The following is a 25759-nucleotide window of genomic DNA, read 5'->3' on the forward strand; positions in this document are numbered from 1 at the left end:
AACCTTATATTATAACAGGTCAAATCTTAACAATTATTTACTTCACATATTTCTTAATTAATGTCCATGTCGCAAACGCATGAGATAAATTAATTAAGGAATAAAGTTAATTAGCTTAGGAAAAGCATATGTTTTGAAAACATAAAATTAGAAGTTTAACTCTTCTATTAACTTTTCTCAAAAAATTTCACTAAACAAATGAGATAAATAAAATCTTTAAACCAACAAAGAAAATAAAAAAATTCAAAGATAAAGGTAAAAAACTTTTTCAAGCTAAGTACATTAATTTATCATAATGGAACCATGGTAATGTTCCACGAACCCAAATAAAACCAAAAGATATAATAGCAAGCTTAATAAAAAATATAAAAGAATAAAAATCACCGCCCAAAAAAATTAAAGCCAATAACATTCTTATGAAGACATTTCTAGTATATTCAGCTAAAAAAATTAAAGTAAAACCACCCGCACCATACTCAATATTAAATCCTGAAACTAACTCAGATTCCCCTTCAGCAAAATCAAAAGGAGTACGATTAGTTTCAGCTAAGCAAGAAGCAAAACAAGCTAAAGCTAAAGGAAAAGAAATAATAATAAATCAACAATAAAGCTGATAGTTTATAAAATCAAACATATTAAAACTACCAATTAAAATAATTAAAGACAATAAAATTAAAGCTAAACTAACTTCATAAGAAATTGTTTGAGCAACAGAACGAAGAGAACCTAATAATGAATAATTTGAATTAGAAGATCAACCAGCAATTATAACAGTATAAACACCTAATCTAGTACAACATAAAAAAAATAAAAATCCATAAGAAAAAGAACACATATAAGTTAAATAAGGAAAAATTACTCAAACGGCTAAAGAAATCATTAAATTAAAAACAGGGGAAAATAATAAAGTAGGTAATTAGATATAATAGGAATTGGCTGCTCCTTACAAATTAACTTAATAGCATCTCTAAATGGCTGAGGAATTCCAACAAAACCTACCTTATTTGGACCCTTTCGAATCTGAATATAACCTAAAACCTTACGCTCTAATAAAGTTAAAAAGGCAACACTAATTAAAACACAAATAACCAATAAAAGAAAATTCAAAATAAATATAAATAAATCTTAAAGTATCAATACTATTTGTAGAAAAAATCTACATAAATGAATTCTAAATTCAACACATTAATCTGTCAAAATAGTAAATAAATTAATATTAATCAATATAACAAAAAATATTTTAACCATATGGTCCTTTCGTACTAATATGGATTAACAATCTTAGGATAGAAACCGACCTGGCTCACGCCGGTCTGAACTCAGATCATGTAAGAATTTAAAGGTCGAACAGACCTAATCATTGGGCTCCTGCACCCAAAATTTTTCTTAATCCAACATCGAGGTCGCAATCTGCTTTGTCGATATGAGCTCTCAAAAACAATTACGCTGTTATCCCTAAGGTAACTTAATCTTATGATCATAAATTATGGATCAAAATAACAAACATAAATAAATGATATAATAATGAAGAGTTTATCTATTCTTCATGTCACCCCAACAAAACCTCATCATTAAATATAGAAAGACAAACAAAAAACTATATAAAAGTAAAATGTCAAGCTCTATAGGGTCTTCTCGTCCTAAAGAAGAATTTAAGCCTTTTGACTCAAAAGTTAAATTCAAAAATTTATTAAGAGACAGTTGATTTCTCGTCAAGCCATTCATTCCAGCCACTAATTAAGAGACTAATGATTATGCTACCTTTGCACGGTCAAAATACCGCGGCTCTTTAAAAATACGCTCAGTGAGCAGGCCAGACCTCAAAATATAAACAAGAGGACATGTTTTTGATAAACAGGTGGAAATCAATTTTGCCTAGTTCCTTATAATAAGTTCACAAGGTAAAAATTTCATACAAATAAATATACTAATTTTATCATTATTACAAAAATTTTAAAATTAAATTAATAATCTTAATAAAAAACCTAAAATATTTATAAAATCAAAATAAAAAATAATGAACTAAAACGTAATCTTAAAGATAGCTGGTTTAAAGCTTACTATTATATTTCTATAAAATAAATTATAGGTTATTAACTTCAAAGCTTATCCCTTAAAGAATAAATAAGTTAATATTTTTACTTAAAAAATTAAATAAAAACAAATAACTTTAAAAAATTAAATTTTTTCTTAAGAAACTAGATATCTTGGGAAACGATTAACATCTCATTTCTATAAATAATTTAATAATAATTATGATACATTAACTATAACTTATTTATAAATCAACCCAAATCGAGACAAGTAAAATAAATACTAAAATTTTGATAAACCCTGATACAAAAGGTACAATAAATAAAATCTACTTAAAAAAATGTAAAATAATATTTCATAAAACACTTACATTACCAATAAACTATAATTTAAAAAATCAATTCTATAAAATATACTAAGACAAAAATACAATAAAATTATTTATATTAAATAATTAAATAAACAAAAAATAAATATAATAAAATAAATAATCAAGATATCCTGATTTGCACAGAAAAATTTTCAGTGTAAATGAAACACTTTACTAATAAGTTATATCTTGAAACTCTTCCTAGATACACTTTCCAGTACATCTACTATGTTACGACTTATCTCATCTAAACTGAAGCTACTTTAAAATAAAATAGAATAATCAATAATGTGAGCGACGGGCGATGTGTACACATCTCAGAGCCAATATCAGTTAAATTAAATAAATTAAATTACTATCAAATCCACCTTCATTAACAGTATTTCACTATCAAATCCGTTATAAACAAAAATCTATTGTAACCCACCTCCTCTTAACTATAAGCTGCACCTTGACCTGAAATATTTTATAATTATAAATCTTGAGAATTATAACTCTAAAAAGATTCTCTGATAACGGAGATATACAAGCAAATAAATTAAGTAGAGTAAATCGTGTATTATCAATCATGGGGTAGGTTCCTCTGAATGGAATGAGATACCGCCAAATTCTTTGGGTTTAAAGACCTTAACTAATAGTACCCTGGTAAATATAATTAACATTTAAAATAATAGGGTATCTAATCCTAGTTTATTATTTAAATTTCACAGATTCATAAAAAGGGCCACAAATAAATTTTAACATTTCACCTTACAAATTTATATTTCAACCCTAATAATATAAACAACTGTTTTAACCAATAATATTCACTTGTATCAATCATATAACCGCGGCTGCTGGCACGAATTATGCCGATACTAAATCAATTGCTAAATCCAAAATCACTTGATAATTAAATCAAATTACTGCAAAAAGAACATTTAGTCTAACAAAACTTACATATAATACAAAGAAAAAGTGAATAAACAAGCAAGAATAAAACTTTTAAAAATAAAAAATAAGAAAATTTTAAATCTATTAATTCAGGAAAAAATAAAAGATTCAAATATTTAAAGAAAAAAAAGAAAAAAACCACAAACATTAACAAAAAAAAAAAGAAACGCCCCTATGTATGACCACAACAACTTCTCTATTATATATAATTAAAGATTTATATGGAACTTGTATAGCAATAAATGTATTATATTCTTTCTTATTTAATCTTTCTTTTCACTAATAAATAAAGAAAGATTAAATAATATAATAAATATATTTTATACAATTATGTAATTTAATATAATATGTTATTAATATGAATTCTTTTTTTTATATTAAGTTAACTTTCATATATATTAGTTAAATAATCTAATTATAGATAATTTACATAATTATATTATTATAATTAATATAATTATTTATATTAATTATAATATTTTATATTTAAATTAATAATTTTATTTATTATATCCAATTATAATAATATTAAATATTAAATTACATATTATTATATATATTATATTATAATAACCTATTTTAAGCTAAAAACATAAGTAGCTATAATCCTAGGTAAATAATTGCATTAAAATAATCAATTGATAATGGTAAGATGAACTTATAATACTTTAATTTCAATTAAATGTAATATATTAATATAAATTATTTATTATATATATATATATATAAAAAATGAGCAGGATAAATTAATCCTAATTAAACAAAATAATACATAAAAGAATTTCAAAAAAAACTTTCGATTTATATATTAAATAAATGAAGTGCCTGATTAAAGGGTTACCTTGATAGGGTAAATAAAGTAAATAAAATTACCTTAATTAAAATTACATAAGAATGAATTAAACTACCTCCTTTAGTATCAAAAACTAACGTGCATCATACACCTTAATGTAAAAAGGTAAGCTAAACCAGCTAATGGGTTCATACCCCATTTATAGAGGTATCAATCCTCTCCTTTTTAATGACCAACAACTCTACAAAACTTCTCTTCCTATCAACATTAATGATAGGAACGATCCTGTCCATTTCATCAAATTCCTGATTTGGGGTTTGAATAGGACTTGAGATCAACTTACTTTCATTTATTCCGCTCCTAACAAGAAATAAAAATATAATAATAAATGAATCATCAATTAAATATTTTATTGTCCAAGCAATAGCATCGACAATATTATTATTTTCAATTTTGCTGATTCAAATAAAATATCCCATGGGATGGGAAACAGAATTTATCCCATCAATAATAATTAGATCTAGACTATTATTAAAGATTGGAGCTGCACCTTTCCATTTCTGATTTCCAGAAGTTATAGGAGCATCAAGATGAAATAATTATTTAACATTAATAACATGACAAAAAATCGCCCCAATAATGGTCTTATCTTATTGTATTCAATTAAGAACTTTTATTTGAACAATTATTATCTTAAGAATTATTATTGGGGCAATAGGAGGTTTAAATCAAACATCCTTACGACAACTTTTAGCTTATTCATCAATCAGACATCTAGGTTGAATAATTAGATCATTAACAGTCAGAGAAAACATCTGAGAACTATACTTCATTATTTACCCACTATTAAGATTAATTATAGTTTTATTATTTAAGCAAATAAATTTATTTTTCATAAATCAAATTTATTCAGCCAGAAATATAAAAACCGAAATTAAATTCATAATATTCTTATCTTTATTATCTTTAGGTGGACTACCACCATTCCTTGGATTCTTACCAAAATGAATTGTAATACAATCATTAATAGAAAACAATATAACAACTATTATAACTATTATAGTTGTATTAACTACAATAACACTCTACTACTATATACATATTAGATTCTCAGCTCTAATTATATCATACACAGAAAATTCGTGATCTATAAAGATAAAGTCCCAAAAATCAAGAATCATTCTTCCTATAACAGTAATAATTTCAACAATAGGATTGATTTCAACATCAACCTTAATTTCATTATACTAAGGACTTAAGTTAATCAAACTAATAACCTTCAAAGTTATAATTAAAAGAATAATCTTTTAGGCCTTAGTAAAATTTTACACCTCTAGAATTGCAGTCTAGAATCATAATTGAATATAAGACCTAAATATGATAAGAGAGAAAACATCTCATAAGTAGATTTACAGTCTACCACCTAAAATTCAGCCATCTTACCGCAAAAATGATTATTCTCAACAAACCATAAGGACATTGGTACTTTATACTTCATATTTGGAGCATGAGCAGGAATAGTAGGAACATCAATAAGAATACTTATTCGTGCTGAACTTGGCCAATCCGGATCTCTAATTGGGGATGACCAGATTTATAATGTTATTATTACAGCTCACGCATTCATAATAATTTTCTTTATAGTAATACCTATTATAATTGGTGGATTTGGTAATTGACTTGTTCCACTAATAATTGGTGCACCAGATATAGCATTTCCACGAATAAATAATATAAGTTTTTGATTACTACCACCTTCACTAACCCTTCTTCTTACATCTTCTATAGTAGATAATGGTGCTGGTACAGGATGAACAGTTTACCCTCCTCTAGCAGGAGCTATTGCACACGGGGGTGCATCTGTAGATCTAGCTATTTTTTCACTGCACTTAGCAGGTGTATCATCTATTCTTGGTGCAGTGAATTTCATTACAACAGCAATTAATATACGATCAGAAAGTATAACTTTAGATCAAACACCTTTATTTATATGATCTGTAGCTATTACAGCATTACTTCTCCTTCTTTCACTTCCAGTTTCAGCAGGAGCTATTACTATATTATTAACAGATCGAAATTTAAATACATCATTCTTTGACCCTGCAGGAGGAGGTGACCCAATTCTATATCAACATCTATTTTGATTCTTTGGACACCCAGAAGTTTATATTTTAATTCTACCGGGGTTGGGAATTATTTCACATATTGTATGTCAAGAAAGAGGAAAAATTGAATCATTTGGAACATTAGGTAAAATTTATGCTATACTATCAATTGGACTAATAGGATTTATTGTATGAGCACATCATATATTTACAGTAGGAATGGATGTTGACATACGAGCATATTTTACATCAGCAACAATAATTATTGCTGTACCTACAGGAATTAAGGTATTTAGATGATTAGCTACATTATATGGAACTAAATTCAAGTTCAATCCACCATTATTATGAGCTCTAGGATTTATTTTCCTATTTACAATTGGTGGATTAACAGGATTAGTATTAGCAAATTCATCACTTGATATTGTATTACATGATACATATTATGTAGTAGCCCACTTTCATTATGTATTATCTATAGGAGCAGTATTTGCAATTATAGGAGGTGTCATTCAATGATATCCACTATTTACAGGATTAACTATAAATAATACATGATTAAAAATCCAATTTACAATTATATTCATTGGAGTAAATTTAACATTCTTTCCTCAACACTTCCTAGGATTAGCAGGAATACCTCGACGATACTCTGACTACCCAGACGCATATACATCATGAAACGTAGTATCAAGAATTGGGTCTACAATTTCTATTGTAGGAATCATTATATTCATTGTAATTATATGAGAAAGAATGATAACAAACCGAGCAATTATATTTAGAGCTAACATAAGAAGATCAACAGAATGACTACAAAAAACCCTCCTGCAGAACATAGTTACTCAGAATTACCATTAATCTCTAGATTCTAATATGGCAGATTAGTGCAGTAGATTTAAGCTCTACAAATAAAGGTTTGACCTTTTATTAGAAAATATTTATTAATGGCAACATGATCAAATTTATCTCTTCAAGATGGAGCTTCACCATTAATGGAGCAATTATCATTCTTTCATGATCATACTATGGTCGTATTATTATTAATTACAGTAATTGTAGGTTATGCCCTAAGTTATATATTATTTATTGCCTATACTAACCGTAATATACTTCATGGACATTTAATTGAAACAATCTGAACAGCTTTACCAGCAATTACATTACATTACCTCTGATGCAATAAATAAAATTATTCCTCATCGTAATCCAATTGATACAAATCCTGTATGTAATCCTTGATATGTTCCTTCTCGTACTACATCTCGTCATCATTGAATTATAGTTAGTAGGGTAATTCCAAATCCAATTATGAATAAGTTAATATTAAATAGGTGGAATCATTTTGCTAGTCCTGATACTAGGACTATTGCTCCAATTGCTCCTGTTAATGGTCAAGGTCTATAGTCTACTAAGTGGAAAGGGTGGTTTGAGTGAGTTGTTAACATAGGTTTAATATACTTCTCTAGAATATAGAGTTCTTAGAATTGAGAAAACATAGGCTTGAATTATTGCTACTGCTGATTCTAGAATTAATAGAAGTATTTGTCCAATAATTAGTAATGAGATTAAGTTTATTGCTATAGATGGTCCTGTGTTTCCTAATAAGGTTAATAATAAGTGTCCTGCAATTATATTTGCTGCCAACCGTACTGCTAATGTACCTGGTCGAATAACATTACTAATTGTTTCAATTAGTACTATAAATGATATTAATGCAGGCGGTGTACCTTGTGGTACAAGGTGTGTAAATATATGATTAGTATGGTTAATTCATCCAAATAATATAAATCTTAGCCATATAGGTAGGGCAATTGCAAATGTTAATGCTAAATGTCTTGTTCTAGTAAAAATATAAGGGAATAATCCTATGAAATTGTTAAATAATATTATAATAAAAATTGAGATGAAAATGAATGTTGTTCCATTAAATGATTTTGGTCCAAGAAGTGTTTTAAATTCATTATGTAAGGTTAAATTTAGTTTATTTCAGATAATGTTAATTCGTGATGGTGTAAGTCAAAATAGTGATGGGATTAATAATAGTCCTAGAAATGTTCTAGTTCAATTAAATGATAAATTAAAGATGTTAGTTGATGGGTCAAATGTTGAGAATAGATTTGTTATCATTTTCAATTTAAGTTTTTTATTTCAATTGTTCCTTTTTCTGCTCTATTAATGAGGTTAGGTTTAAATGAGAAGAAGTTTATTTGATTAAACAAGATTAATGTAGCTGAAAATATAATGAATAGTGAGAATCATATAAGAGGGGATATTTGAGGGATTTGGATATAATTTCCCCATCAGAAGTAGTCGTTAATTTACTATTATTTGGTTTAGGAGACCATTACTTACTTTCAGTCATCTGATGAATTTCAAGGTGTACTAATTTTTTTTAGTTACTTTAGATTGACACTCTAATGTTATTTATTTTAACTAACTCCTTAAATTATCTTAGATAATCACTTAATAAATAAATTTACTGAAGTTCTTTCAATTACAATTGGTATAAATCTGTGGTTTGCTCCACAGATTTCTGAGCATTGTCCAAAGAATAATCCAGGTCGATTTATTGTGAATGTTCCTTGATTTAACCGACCTGGCGTTGCATCAATTTTAACCCCTAATGCAGGAACTGCTCATGAGTGTAGAACATCTGATGCTCTTGTTAATACTCGTACTTCTGTATTTATTGGTAGGATTGTTGGGTTATCTACATCTAGTAGTCGGAATCCATCATTTTCTAGGTCTTGTTCTGGTGTTATATAAGTGTCAAATTCTACGTCTATGAAGTCTGAATATTCATATCTTCAATATCATTGTCGTCCAATGGTTTTAATTGTAATTATTGCATCTACTGAATCATCAAGTAAATATAATAGTCGTAATGATGGAAGGGCAATAAAAATTAATGTAATTGCTGGTAAAGCTGTTCAGATTGTTTCAATTAAATGTCCATGAAGTATATTACGGTTAGTATAGGCAATAAATAATATATAACTTAGGGCATAACCTACAATTACTGTAATTAATAATAATACGACCATAGTATGATCATGAAAGAATGATAATTGCTCCATTCATGGTGAAGCTCCATCTTGAAGAGATAAATTTGATCATGTTGCCATTAATAAATATTTTCTAATAAAAGGTCAAACCTTTATTTGTAGAGCTTAAATCTACTGCACTAATCTGCCATATTAGAATCTAGAGATTAATGGTAATTCTGAGTAACTATGTTCTGCAGGAGAGTTATTTTGTAGTCATTCTGTTGATCTTCTTATGTTAGCTCTAAATATAATTGCTCGGTTTGTAATCATTCTTTCTCATATAATTACAATGAATATAATGATTCCTACAATAGAAATTGTAGACCCAATTCTTGATACTACGTTTCATGATGTATATGCGTCTGGGTAGTCAGAGTATCGTCGAGGTATTCCTGCTAATCCTAGGAAGTGTTGAGGAAAGAATGTTAAATTTACTCCAATGAATATAATTGTAAATTGGATTTTTAATCATGTATTATTTATAGTTAATCCTGTAAATAGTGGATATCATTGAATGACGCCTCCTATAATTGCAAATACTGCTCCTATAGATAATACATAATGAAAGTGGGCTACTACATAATATGTATCATGTAACACAATATCAAGTGATGAATTTGCTAATACTAATCCTGTTAATCCACCAATTGTAAATAGGAAAATAAATCCTAGAGCTCATAATAATGGTGTATTGAACTTGAATTTAGTTCCATATAATGTAGCTAATCATCTAAATACCTTAATTCCTGTAGGTACAGCAATAATTATTGTTGCTGATGTAAAATATGCTCGTGTGTCAACATCCATTCCTACTGTAAATATATGATGTGCTCATACAATAAATCCTATTAGTCCAATTGATAGTATAGCATAAATTATACCTAATGTTCCAAATGATTCAATTTTTCCTCTTTCTTGACATACAATATGTGAAATAATTCCGAACCCCGGTAGAATTAAAATATAAACTTCTGGGTGTCCAAAGAATCAAAATAGATGTTGATATAGAATTGGGTCACCCCCTCCTGCAGGGTCAAAGAATGATGTATTTAAATTTCGATCTGTTAATAATATAGTAATAGCTCCTGCTAAAACTGGAAGTGAAAGAAGGAGAAGTAATGCTGTAATAGCTACAGATCATACAAATAAAGGTGTTTGATCTAAAGTTATACTTTCTGATCGTATATTAATTGCTGTTGTAATGAAATTCACTGCACCAAGAATAGATGATACACCTGCTAAGTGCAGTGAAAAAATAGCTAGATCTACAGATGCACCCCCGTGTGCAATAGCTCCTGCTAGAGGAGGGTAAACTGTTCATCCTGTACCAGCACCATTATCTACTATAGAAGATGTAAGAAGAAGGGTTAGTGAAGGTGGTAGTAATCAAAAACTTATATTATTTATTCGTGGAAATGCTATATCTGGTGCACCAATTATTAGTGGAACAAGTCAATTACCAAATCCACCAATTATAATAGGTATTACTATAAAGAAAATTATTACGAATGCGTGAGCTGTAATAATAACATTATAAATCTGGTCATCCCCAATTAGAGATCCGGGTTGGCCAAGTTCAGCACGAATAAGTATTCTTATTGATGTTCCTACTATTCCTGCTCATGCTCCAAATATGAAGTATAAAGTACCAATGTCCTTATGGTTTGTTGAGAATAATCATTTTTGCGGTAAGATGGCTGAATTTTAGGTGGTAGACTGTAAATCTACTTATGAGATGTTTTCTCTCTTATCATATTTAGGTCTTATATTCAATTATGATTCTAGACTGCAATTCTAGAGGTGTAAAATTTTACTAAGGCCTAAAAGATTATACTTTTAATTATAACTTTGAAGGTTATTAGTTTGATTAACTTAAGTCCTTAGTATAATGAAATTAAGGTTGATGTTGAAATCAATCCTATTGTTGAAATTATTACTGTTATAGGAAGAATGATTCTTGATTTTTGGGACTTTATCTTTATAGATCACGAATTTTCTGTGTATGATATAATTAGAGCTGAGAATCTAATACGTATATAGTAGTAGAGTGTAATTGTAGTTAATACAACTATAATAGTTGTTATATTGTTTTCTATTAATGATTGTGTTACAATTCATTTTGGTAAGAATCCAAGGAATGGTGGTAGTCCACCTAAAGATAATAAAGATAAGAATATTATGAATTTAATTTCGGTTTTTATATTTCTGGCTGAATAAATTTGATTTATGAAAAATAAATTTATTTGCTTAAATAATAAAACTATAATTAATCTTAATAGTGAGTAAATAATGAAGTATAGTTCTCAGATGTTTTCTCTGACTGTTAATGATCTAATTATTCAACCTAGATGTCTGATTGATGAATATGCTAAAAGTTGTCGTAAGGATGTTTGATTTAAACCTCCTATTGCCCCAATAATAATTCTTAAGATAATAATTGTTCAAATAAAAGTTCTTAATTGAATACAATAAGATAAGACCATTATTGGGGCGATTTTTTGTCATGTTATTAATGTTAAACAATTATTTCATCTTGATGCTCCTATAACTTCTGGAAATCAGAAATGGAAAGGTGCAGCTCCAATCTTTAATAATAGTCTAGATCTAATTATTATTGATGGGATAAATTCTGTTTCCCATCCCATGGGATATTTTATTTGAATCAGCAAAATTGAAAATAATAATATTGTCGATGCTATTGCTTGGACAATAAAATATTTAATTGATGATTCATTTATTATTATATTTTTATTTCTTGTTAGGAGCGGAATAAATGAAAGTAAGTTGATCTCAAGTCCTATTCAAACCCCAAATCAGGAATTTGATTAAATGGACAGGATCGTTCCTATCATTAATGTTGATAGGAAGAGAAGTTTTGTAGAGTTGTTGGTCATTAAAAAGGAGAGGATTGATACCTCTATAAATGGGGTATGAACCCATTAGCTTGTTTAGCTTACCTTTTTACATTAAGGTGTATGATGCACGTTAATTTTTGATACTAAAGGAGGTAGTTTAATTCTATCTTATGTAATTTTAATGAAGGTAATTTTATTTACTTTATTTACCCTATCAAGGTAACCCTTTAATCAGGCACTTCATTTATTTAATATATAAATCGAAAGTTTTTTTTTGAAATTCTTTTATGTATTATTTTGTTTAATTAGGATTAATTTATCCTGCTCATTTTATTTTTTATATATATATATATATATAATAAATAATTTATATTTATATATTACATTTAATTGAAATTAAAGTATTATAAGTTCATCTTACCATTATCAATTGATTATTTTAATGCAATTATTTACCTAGGATTATAGCTACTTATGTTTTTAGCTTAAAATAGGTTATTATAATATAATATATATAATAATATGTAATTTAATATTTAATATTATTATAATTGGATATAATAAATAAAATTATTAATTTAAATATAAAATATTATAATTAATATAAATAATTATATTAATTATAATAATATAATTATGTAAATTATCTAAAATTAGTTTATTTAACTAATATATATGAAAGTTAACTTAATATAAAAAAAAGAATTCATATTAATAACATATTATATTAAATTACATAATTGTATAAAATATATTTATTATATTATTTAATCTTTCTTTATTTATTAGTGAAAAGAAAGATTAAATAAGAAAGAATATAATACATTTATTGCTATACATGTTCCATATTAATCTTTAATTATATATAATAGAGAAGTTGTTGTGGTCATACATAGGGACGTTTCTTTTTTTTGTTAATGTTTGTGGTTTTTTTCTTTTTTTTCTTTAAATATTTGAATCTTTTATTTTTTCCTGAATTAATAGATTTAAAATTTTCTTATTTTTTATTTTTAAAAGTTTTATTCTTGCTTGTTTATTCACTTTTTCTTTGTATTATATGTAAGTTTTGTTAGACTAAATGTTCTTTTTGCAGTAATTTGATTTAATTATCAAGTGATTTTGGATTTAGCAATTGATTTAGTATCGGCATAATTCGTGCCAGCAGCCGCGGTTATACGATTGATACAAGTGAATATTATTGGTTAAAACAGTTGTTTATATTATTAGGGTTGAAATATAAATTTGTAAGGTGAAATGTTAAAATTTATTTGTGGCCCTTTTTATGAATCTGTGAAATTTAAATAATAAACTAGGATTAGATACCCTATTATTTTAAATGTTAATTATATTTACCAGGGTACTATTAGTTAAGGTCTTTAAACCCAAAGAATTTGGCGGTATCTCATTCCATTCAGAGGAACCTACCCCATGATTGATAATACACGATTTACTCTACTTAATTTATTTGTTTGTATATCTCCGTTATCAGAGAATCTTTTTAGAGTTATAATTCTCAAGATTTATAATTATAAAATATTTCAGGTCAAGGTGCAGCTTATAGTTAAGAGGAGGTGGGTTACAATAGATTTTTGTTTATAACGGATTTGATAGTGAAATACTGTTAATGAAGGTGGATTTGATAGTAATTTAATTTATTTAATTTAACTGATATTGGCTCTGAGATGTGTACACATCGCCCGTCGCTCTCATTATTGATTATTCTATTTTATTTTAAAGTAGCTTCAATTTAGATGAGATAAGTCGTAACATAGTAGATGTACTGGAAAGTGTATCTAGGAAGAGTTTCAAGATATAACTTATTAGTAAAGTGTTTCATTTACACTGAAAATTTTTCTGTGCAAATCAGGATATCTTGATTATTTATTTTATTATATTTATTTTTTGTTTATTTAATTATTTAATATAAATAATTTTATTGTATTTTTGTCTTAGTATATTTTATAGAATTGATTTTTTAAATTATAGTTTATTGGTAATGTAAGTGTTTTATGAAATATTATTTTAAATTTTTTTAAGTAGATTTTATTTATTGTACCTTTTGTATCAGGGTTTATCAAAATTTTAGTATTTATTTTACTTGTCTCGATTTGGGTTGATTTATAAATAATTTATAGTTAATGTATCATAATTATTATTAAATTATTTATAGAAATGAGATGTTAATCGTTTCCCAAGATATCTAGTTTCTTAAGAAAAAATTTTATTTTTTAAAGTTATTTGTTTTTATTTAATTTTTTAAGTAAAAATATTAACTTATTTATTCTTTAAGGGATAAGCTTTGAAGTTAATAACCTATAATTTATTTTATAGAAATATAATAGTAAGCTTTAAACCAGCTATCTATAAGATTACGTTTTAGTTCATTATTTTTTATTTTGATTTTATAAATATTTTAGGTTTTTTATTAAGATTATTAATTTAATTTTAAAATTTTTGTAATAATGATAGAATTAGTATATTTATTTGTATGAAATTTTTACCTTGTGAACTTATTATAAGGAACTAGGCAAAATTGATTTCCGCCTGTCTATCAAAAACGTGTCCTCTTGTTTATATTTTGAGGTCTGGCCTGCTCACTGAGCGTATTTTTAAAGAGCCGCGGTATTTTGACCGTGCAAAGGTAGCATAATCATTAGTCTCTTAATTAGTGGCTGGAATGAATGGCTTGACGAGAAATCAACTGTCTCTTAATAAATTTTTGAATTTAACTTTTGAGTCAAAAGGCTTAAATTCTTCTTTAGGACGAGAAGACCCTATAGAGCTTGACATTTTACTTTTATATAGTTTTTTGTTTGTCTTTCTATATTTAATGATGAGGTTTTGTTGGGGTGACATGAAGAATAGATAAACTCTTCATTATTATATCATTTATTTATGTTTGTTATTTTGATCCATAATTTATGATCATAAGATTAAGTTACCTTAGGGATAACAGCGTAATTGTTTTTGAGAGCTCATATCGACAAAGCAGATTGCGACCTCGATGTTGGATTAAGAAAAATTTTGGGTGCAGGAGCCCAATGATTAGGTCTGTTCGACCTTTAAATTCTTAAATGATCTGAGTTCAGACCGGCGTGAGCCAGGTCGGTTTCTATCCTAAGATTGTTAATCCATATTAGTACGAAAGGACCATATGGTTAAAATATTTTTTGTTATATTGATTAATATTAATTTATTTACTATTTTGACAGATTAATGTGTTGAATTTAGAATTCATTTATGTAGATTTTTTCTACAAATAGTATTGATACTTTATGATTTATTTATATTTATTTTGAATTTTCTTTTATTGGTTATTTGTGTTTTAATTAGTGTTGCCTTTTTAACTTTATTAGAGCGTAAGGTTTTAGGTTATATTCAGATTCGAAAGGGTCCAAATAAGGTAGGTTTTGTTGGAATTCCTCAGCCATTTAGAGATGCTATTAAGTTAATTTGTAAGGAGCAGCCAATTCCTATTATATCTAATTACCTACTTTATTATTTTTCCCCTGTTTTTAATTTAATGATTTCTTTAGCCGTTTGAGTAATTTTTCCTTATTTAACTTATATGTGTTCTTTTTCTTATGGATTTTTATTTTTTTTATGTTGTACTAGATTAGGTGTTTATACTGTTATAATTGCTGGTTGATCTTCTAATTCAAATTATTCATTATTAGGTTCTCTTCGTTCTGTTGCTCAAACAATTTCTTATGAAGTTAGTTTAGCTTTAATTTTATTGTCTTTAATTATTTTAATTGGTAGTTTTAATATGTTTGATTTTATAAACTATCTGCTTTATTGTTGATTTATTATTATTTCTTTTCCTTTAGCTGTAGCTTGTTTTGCTTCTTGCTTAGCTGAAACTAATCGTACTCCTTCTGATTTTGCTGAAGGGGAATCTGAGTTAGTTTCAGGATTTAATATTGAGTATGGTGCAGGTGGTTTTACTTTAATTTTTTTAGCTGAATATACTAGAATTGTCTTCATAAGAATGTTATTGGCTTTAATTTTTTTGGGCGGTGATTTTTATTCTTTTATATTGTTTATTAAGCTTGCTATTATATCTTTTGGTTTTATTTGGGTTCGTGGAACATTACCACGGTTCCGTTATGATAAATTAATGCACTTAGCTTGAAAAAGTTTTTTACCTTTATCTTTGAATTTTTTTATTTTCTTTGTTGGTTTAAAGATTTTATTTATCTCATTTGTTTAGTGAAATTTTTTGAGAAAAGTTAATAGAAGAGTTAAACTTCTAATTTTATGTTTTCAAAACATATGCTTTTCCTAAGCTAATTAACTTTATTCCTTAATTAATTTATCTCATGCGTTTGCGACATGGACATTAATTAAGAAATATGTGAAGTAAATAATTGTTAAGATTTGACCTGTTATAATATAAGGTTCTTCAACAGGTCGTTTACCAATTCACCTTAGTTAGCATACAACAACTACTATAATTCAGAATAAAATTTGATTAATAGGGTAAAATTGAATGCCTCGGAATGGTGTTTTATTATAAAATGGTAAAATTATTAAGATTCTAATTGATAAAAATAATGCAATAACACCTCCTAACTTATTAGGGATAGATCGTAGAATTGCATATGCAAATAGGAAATATCATTCTGGTTGAATGTGAACTGGTGTTACTAATGGGTTGGCAGGTACAAAGTTATCTGGATCTCCTAATAGGTAAGGATTAATTAAACATAGTATAATTAATAATGATGTTATTATTACAAATGTAATAGAATCCTTAAAGGTAAAGTATGGATGGAATGGAATTTTTTCAATATCTCCATTTAGTCCAAGAGGATTATTAGATCCTGTTTGGTGAAGAAAAAATAAATGAATTGCTGCTATAGCAGCAATAATAAATGGTAATACAAAATGGAATGTGAAGAATCGATTTAATGTTGCATTATCAACAGCGAATCCTCCTCATACTCATTGGACTAAATCTGTTCCTAAGTATGGGATTGCTGATAATAAATTAGTAATTACTGTTGCACCTCAAAAAGATATTTGGCCTCAGGGTAAGACATATCCTATAAATGCAGTTGCTATAACTAAAAATAAAATCACTGTACCAATTATTCAGGTATGTATATATATATATATAAGATCCATAGTAAATTCCCCGTCCTACATGTAAGTAAATACAAATAAAAAATATAGATGCTCCATTTGCGTGTAAGGTTCGGATAATTCAACCATTATTTACGTCTCGGCAGATGTGTACTACACTACTGAATGCTATTTCAATATTTGATGTATAATGTATAGCTAAAAATAGTCCAGTTACGATTTGAATTACCAAACATAACCCTAATAGGGATCCAAAATTTCATCAAAATGAAATATTTGTTGGGGCAGGTAAGTCAATTAAAGAGTTATTAATAATTTTAATTAAAGGATGTCTTAATCGTAAGGGTTTATTCATTAGTAATTATCTTATTTTACGAATAGGTCCCTGATTAATATTGGTGATTTTAACAACTGCTAGTAGTGCTAAAAATAAATAAATTATTATTATTATTGTAATAATGAATGTTGGTCTATTATATAATTTTTCTAAAGATATTGTTATTTCTTGATAATTGATTGAATTATCAATATTTATAGTTTCAGTGTTTTTGAAAAAGTCTATAAATATAGATATATCTAGAATAATTAATATTAATATGATAAATACTCACATTATTAATGTAATAATTATAGTGATTGATTTAGGCTGAAATATTTCGTTTGATGCAATTCTTGTAATGTAAATAAATAATACTAGTATACCACCAAGAAATGTTAAAAATAAAATATATGATAATCAATATCTTTCTATTATTGTTCCTGTTATTAATCCAACTAGGAAGGTTTGAAGGATAATAAAAAGCGTTATTGATATTGGGTGTCTTAATTTAATAAAATTAATATTTATTACATTTGATAATGATATAATTATTATTTTGATCATTTCAGGGGTTAGTTTATTTAAAATACCGGTTTTGGGGACCGATGATGGAAGCTTTTCCACCTCTGAAGTTTTAAAAGTGGGGGCTGGACTTATTTCCGGTTTACAAGACCGGCGTTTTTTTTAAACTATTAAAACTAATGTTTATATTCTCTATTTTTACTTCTTTTTTGATTTATTTTGCTGGTGTTTATGTTTTTTCTTCTAAACGTAAACATTTATTAATGGTTCTTTTGAGATTAGAATATATTGTTCTTTCTTTATTTATGTTAGTTATTGTTTTTCTTATTGAGTTTGATTATGATTATTTGTTTCCTGTTATTTTTTTAGTTTTTTCTGTTTGTGAGGGTGCTTTAGGTCTTTCTATTTTAGTTTCAATAATTCGTTCTCATGGTAATGATTTTTTTAATTCTTTTGGTTTATCTTTATGTTAAAGTATTTATTTATAGCTATTTTTTTGATCCCTCTTTGTTTATTAAATAATTGTTGATGGTTGGTTCATTCTTTAATGTTTCTGTCGGGTTTTGTTTTTATAATTTGTGTTTATTCATATGCTGATTTGAATATAATTAGATATTATTTTGGTATTGATTATTTTTCTTTTAGTTTAATTTTACTTAGTTTTTGGATTTGTTCTTTAATAGTCACTGCTAGAGGTTCAGTTTATTTAAGTTCATATCATTCTAATTTTTTTGTTTTTATGGTTTTGATTTTAATAATTATGCTTTATTGTTCATTTGCTAGATTAAGTCTTCTTTCTTTTTATATTTTTTTTGAGGCTAGATTAGTTCCTACTTTACTTTTAATTTTGGGTTGGGGTTATCAACCTGAGCGTTTGCAGGCTGGTGTTTATTTAATTTTTTATACTTTGGTTGCTAGATTACCTTTATTATTAGTTTTATTTAAGGTTTATGATTTTTCTAATACTTTATATTTTCCTTTATTGGTTGATTTTGGTTCTTATTATTTTATGTTTTATGTATTTATAATTTTGGCTTTTTTAGTTAAGATACCTATGTTTTTGGTTCATTTATGACTTCCTAAGGCTCATGTAGAGGCCCCTATTTCAGGTAGAATAATTCTTGCTGGTGTTTTATTAAAGTTAGGTGGTTATGGTATTTTTCGTGTTATAAAGGTTATTTCTTATTTGGGTTTAAAGTTTAATTATTTTTTATTGTCTTTAGGTTTATCTGGGGGTGTTATTGTAAGATTTATTTGTTTTCGTCAGGTTGATTTAAAGTCTTTAATTGCATATTCTTCTGTTGCTCATATAAGAATGGTTATTGGTGGATTGATGACTATGAATTGATGAGGTTGTGTAGGTTCTCTTTCTCTAATGGTTGGTCATGGTTTATGTTCTTCTGGTTTATTTTGTTTATCTAATATTATGTATTATCTATAGGAGCAGTATTTGCAATTATAGGAGGTGTCATTCAATGATATCCACTATTTACAGGATTAACTATAAATAATACATGATTAAAAATCCAATTTACAATTATATTCATTGGAGTAAATTTAACATTCTTTCCTCAACACTTCCTAGGATTAGCAGGAATACCTCGACGATACTCTGACTACCCAGACGCATATACATCATGAAACGTAGTATCAAGAATTGGGTCTACAATTTCTATTGTAGGAATCATTATATTCATTGTAATTATATGAGAAAGAATGATTACAAACCGAGCAATTATATTTAGAGCTAACATAAGAAGATCAACAGAATGACTACAAAATAACCCTCCTGCAGAACATAGTTACTCAGAATTACCATTAATCTCTAGATTCTAATATGGCAGATTAGTGCAGTAGATTTAAGCTCTACAAATAAAGGTTTGACCTTTTATTAGAAAATATTTATTAATGGCAACATGATCAAATTTATCTCTTCAAGATGGAGCTTCACCATTAATGGAGCAATTATCATTCTTTCACGATCATACTATGGTCGTATTATTATTAATTACAGTAATTGTAGGTTATGCCCTAAGTTGTATATTATTAATTGCCTATACTAACTGTAATATACTTCATGGACATTTAATTGAAACAATCTGAACAGCTTTACCAGCAATTACATTAATTTTTATTGCCCTTCCATCATTACGACTATTATATTTACTAGATGATTCAGTAGATGCAATAATTACAATTAAAACCATTGGACGACAATGATATTGAAGATATGAATATTCAGACTTCATAGACGTAGAATTTGACACTTATATAACACCAGAACAAGACCTAGAAAATGATGGATTCCGACTACTAGATGTAGATAACCGAACAATCCTACCAATAAGTACAGAAGTACGAGTATTAACAAGAGCATCAGATGTTCTACACTCATGAGCAGTTCCTGCATTAGGGGTTAAAATTGATGCAACGCCAGGTCGGTTAAATCAAGGAACATTCACAATAAATCGACCTGGATTATTCTTTGGACAATGCTCAGAAATCTGTGGAGCAAACCACAGATTTATACCAATTGTAATTGAAAGAACTTCAGTAAATTTATTTATTAAGTGATTATCTAAGATAATTTAAGGAGTTAGTTAAAATAAATAACATTAGAGTGTCAATCTAAAGTAACTAAAAAAAATTAGTACACCTTGAAATTCATCAGATGACTGAAAGTAAGTAATGGTCTCTTAAACCAAATAATAGTAAATTAACGACTACTTCTGATGGGGAAATTATATCCAAATCCCTCAAATATCCCCTCTTATATGATTCTCACTATTCATTATATTTTCAGCTACATTAATCTTGTTTAATCAAATAAACTTCTTCTCATTTAAACCTAACCTTATTAAAAGAGCAGAAAAAGGAACAATTGAAATAAAAAACTTAAATTGAAAATGATAACAAATCTATTCTCAACATTTGACCCATCAACTAACATCTTTAATTTATCATTAAATTGAACTAGAACATTTCTAGGACTATTATTAATCCCATCACTATTTTGTCTTACACCATCACGAATTAACATTATCTGAAATAAACTAAATTTTACCTTACATAATGAATTTAAAACACTTCTTGGACCAAAATCATTTAATGGAACAACATTCATTTTCATCTCAATTTTTATTATAATATTATTTAACAATTTCATAGGATTATTCCCTTATATTTTTACTAGAACAAGACATTTAGCATTAACATTTGCAATTGCCCTACCTATATGGCTAAGATTTATATTATTTGGATGAATTAACCATACTAATCATATATTTACACACCTTGTACCACAAGGTACACCGCCTGCATTAATATCATTTATAGTACTAATTGAAACAATTAGTAATGTTATTCGACCAGGTACATTAGCAGTACGGTTGGCAGCAAATATAATTGCAGGACACTTATTATTAACCTTATTAGGAAACACAGGACCATCTATAGCAATAAACTTAATCTCATTACTAATTATTGGACAAATACTTCTATTAATTCTAGAATCAGCAGTAGCAATAATTCAAGCCTATGTTTTCTCAATTCTAAGAACTCTATATTCTAGAGAAGTATATTAAACCTATGTAAACAACTCACTCAAACCACCCATTCCACTTAGTAGACTATAGACCTTGACCATTAACAGGAGTAATTGGAGCAATAGTCCTAGTATCAGGACTAGCAAAATGATTCCACCTATTTAATATTAACTTATTCATAATTGGATTTGGAATTACCCTACTAACTATAATTCAATGATGACGAGATGTAGTACGAGAAGGAACATATCAAGGATTACATACAGGATTTGTATCAATTGGATTACGATGAGGAATAATTTTATTTATTGCATCAGAGGTATTATTTTTCGTTTCTTTTTTTTGAGCATTCTTTAGAAGAAGATTAGCACCAACAATTGAACTAGGAATACTATGACCTCCAATAGGAATTCAACCCTTTATCCCTATACAAATTCCATTACTTAATACAGCTATTCTTTTAGCATCAGGAGTAACAGTAACATGAGCACATCATAGTTTAATGGAATCTAATCATACTCAAGCACTACAAGGATTATTCTTCACAGTGTTATTAGGACTATACTTTACAATACTTCAAGCATATGAATATTGAGAAGCACCTTTTACCATTGCAGATGCAGTTTATGGATCAACATTCTTTGTTGCAACAGGATTCCATGGTTTACACGTAATTATTGGAACAATCTTTTTATCAACATGTCTACTTCGACACTCAATAAATCAATTTTCACCAAGACATCACTTTGGATTTGAAGCAGCAGCATGATACTGACACTTCGTAGACGTAGTATGATTATTCTTATATATCTCTATTTATTGATGAGGTAGATAATTGTTTTTCTAGTATAAATAGTACATTTGACTTCCAATCAGAAAGCTTGATATAAATCAAGAAAAACAATTCTAATTCTATCAACAAGAGTTTTCATTAGATTTATTATTCCAATAATTGTTATAATCCTGGCAACAACACTATCAAAAAAATTAATTAATGATCGAGAAAAAAGATCACCATTTGAATGTGGGTTTGATCCAAAAAGATCAGCACGAATACCATTCTCAATACGATTCTTCCTAATCGCAGTAATCTTTTTAATTTTTGATGTAGAAATTGCACTAATTCTACCAATTGTAATTATTTTTAAAACTTCAGACATTATAATCTGAACAGTATCAACAATATGTTTTATTCTAGTTCTATTAGGAGGACTATACCATGAATGAAACCAAGGAGCATTACAATGAGCAGAATAAAGGGTTGTAGTTAAATATAACATTTGGGTTGCATTCAAAAAGTATTGATATTATCAATCAACCTTAAATAGAATAAGAAGCGAAATATTGCAGTCAGTTTCGACCTGGAAGATTGGTATGTACTACCCTTATTCTTATTAATTGAAGCCAAAAAGAGGCGTATTACTGTTAATAATATAATTGAACTATAATAGTTCCAATTAAGGAAATGTAAAGCCAATATGAAAGCTGCTAACTTTTTATATTAGCGGTTAAACTCCGTTAACATTTCTAAAATTTATATAGTTTAAATAAAACATTACATTTTCACTGTAAAAATAATATATCTATATTTATAAATACTTAAAAGTAAAAATACTTCCTTAACATCTTCAGTGTCACGCTCTAATTATAAGCTATTTAAGTAAACGAAAAACAATATTACCAAAATAAATATTCAAAAAATAAAAGTTAAAAGATAAATCTTGAAATTAGAATCATATCAACCTTGAATATAACCAATTAAATAAATAAATAATCTATATAAACCTTGACCACCAAGTAATTCACCTCAACCATAATCAAATGACTTAGATGAATAATAACCTATTTTTAAAGGAATATATCTAATAAACTTAGTTGAAAGAAAAGGTATAAATCATATAGAACCAGCAAATCTAACAAAAGAAAGTATACTTAAAGAAAATAAATTATGAGAAAAAACAAATTTAGAAATAAGATAACCTAAATAAGCACCTAAAATAACAACTGTAATAGTTAAAAACTTTAAATAATAAGGTAAAGCAATCACATGAGGAATAGGAAAAATTAATCAAGATAAAAGACTACCACCAAAAACAGCAACAAACAATAGACCAATTATTCCAAATGAAATATAATAACCCTTATCATCAAAAGAAAATCTAGAATAAAAATTATTATCACCAGATATTGAATAATAAAACAAACGAAAAGAATAAGAAGCAGTTAAACCAGTAGAAAAAAGATAAAGAAAAAAAATTAAACAATTAATTCATCTTAAACAAACCATCTCAAGAATTAAATCCTTTGAATAAAATCCCGCTAAAAAAGGTATTCCACACAAAGATAAACTAGAAACATTAAAACAAACTGAAGTTAAAGGTATGAAATTAACAATTGATCCTATAAAACGAATATCCTGAGAATCCTTCAAATTATGAATTATTGAACCTGCACATATAAATAATAATGCCTTAAATAAAGCATGAGCCAATAAATGAAAAAATGCAAGCTTTGGATAACCTATAGCCAAAATTCTTATTATTAAACCAAGTTGTCTTAAAGTAGAAAGAGCAATAATCTTCTTTAAATCAAACTCAAAATTAGCGCCCAATCCAGCCATAAATATAGTTATACAACCAATTAAAAGTAAAAATCAACCACAATTATAAGTATCCAATATTGGTCTAAAACGAATTAATAAATAAACACCAGCAGTAACAAGAGTAGAAGAATGAACTAAAGCAGAAACAGGAGTAGGAGCTGCTATAGCAGCAGGAAGTCATGAAGAGAAAGGAATCTGAGCTCTCTTAGTTATAGCTGCTAAAACAATTAATATAGTAATGAGCTTTATTTCAAAAGAATTAGAAATAAAATCATAATAATAAATATAATTTCAACCACCAAAATTTAACATTCATGCAATAGAAATTAAAATAGCAACATCACCAATACGATTAGAAAGTGCAGTTAATATACCAGCACTATAAGATTTTACATTTTGATAATAAATAACTAAACAATAAGAAACTAAACCTAAACCATCTCAACCTAATAAAATTCTAATTAAATTAGGACTAATAATTAAAAAATCTATAGAAAGAATAAATATTAAAACAATAATAATAAAACGATTTATATTCTTTTCACCAGATATATAATCCTCTCTATAATAAATAACCAAAGAAGAAATATATATAACAAAAGATATAAAAATAAGAGATATTCAATCCAAAATTAAAGTTATAACAACTATAGAACCATTTAAATTGAAAAGCTCTCACTCAACAAAAACTCTATAATCAATTATTGAATAATAAATACCTAAAATAAAAATTATAGTTCTCGAAATAAACAAAGAAAAAAAACTCAAAGAACAAATAGAAAATAAATTCACGGCCTAAGATGAAAAACTTCATATCATTGATTCCACAAAACAATATTTTTAATTAAAATACTTAAGCAAACTAAACAAAGAAATATTCACCCTTTAAACAGAGAATATTTAAAGGCAATCAATGTAAAAGTAAAAGATGATATTCACGAAAATAACCAAGAGAACAAGTATAAACACCAGAATAATAATTCCCATGCTGAGAATAAGAATATATATACAAAGTATAAACAGCTCTAAAAAAAGATAAAAAAATCAAAGCAAAGAATCTAAAAGAAGATCAAGATATAATTCTATTTAATAATCTAATTTCACCTACCAAATTTAAAGAAGGAGGAGCAGCCATATTTGATGATCTTAAAAGAAATCATCATAAAGCCATTCTTGGCATCAAATTAATTATACCCTTGTTAATTAATAATCTTCGTCTACCTAAACGTTCATAAATAATATTAGATAAACAAAATAAACCAGAAGAACATAAACCATGACCAACCATTAGAGAAAGAGAACCTACACAACCTCATCAATTCATAGTCATCAATCCACCAATAACCATTCTTATATGAGCAACAGAAGAATATGCAATTAAAGACTTTAAATCAACCTGACGAAAACAAATAAATCTTACAATAACACCCCCAGATAATCCTAAAGACAATCAAAAATAATTAAACTTTAAACCCAAATAAGAAATAACCTTTATAACACGAAAAATACCATAACCACCTAACTTTAATAAAACACCAGCAAG

The 25759-nt window shown here is 27.0% G+C and overlaps 1 protein-coding gene and 3 long non-coding RNA genes across 5 annotated transcripts in view; 2 read left to right on the plus strand and 2 right to left on the minus strand.

Moving 5' to 3' along the window:
- LOC126301315 (NADH-ubiquinone oxidoreductase chain 5-like) overlaps positions 1-25759 on the plus strand; it is a 371580-nt gene that overhangs the window by 252216 nt on the left and 93605 nt on the right. The window lies entirely within an intron of this gene.
- The window catches only part of LOC126301317 (uncharacterized), a 135936-nt gene that overhangs the window by 67126 nt on the left and 43051 nt on the right, over positions 1-25759 (minus strand). The window lies entirely within an intron of this gene.
- The window catches only part of LOC126301320 (uncharacterized), a 29670-nt gene continuing 5113 nt past the window's right edge, over positions 1203-25759 (minus strand). Inside the window, exon 2 of the long non-coding RNA XR_007553034.1 lies at positions 1203-1819. This is a non-coding gene — a long non-coding RNA (uncharacterized LOC126301320). The remainder of the gene's footprint in view (positions 1820-25759) is intronic.
- Positions 14026-25759, plus strand: part of LOC126301324 (uncharacterized) — a 33179-nt gene continuing 21445 nt past the window's right edge. Inside the window, exon 1 of the long non-coding RNA XR_007553038.1 lies at positions 14026-15189. This is a non-coding gene — a long non-coding RNA (uncharacterized LOC126301324). The remainder of the gene's footprint in view (positions 15190-25759) is intronic.

Source organism: Schistocerca gregaria, unplaced genomic scaffold (assembly GCF_023897955.1).
Source record: "Schistocerca gregaria isolate iqSchGreg1 unplaced genomic scaffold, iqSchGreg1.2 ptg000066l, whole genome shotgun sequence".
Lineage (NCBI taxonomy): Eukaryota > Metazoa > Arthropoda > Insecta > Orthoptera > Acrididae > Schistocerca > Schistocerca gregaria.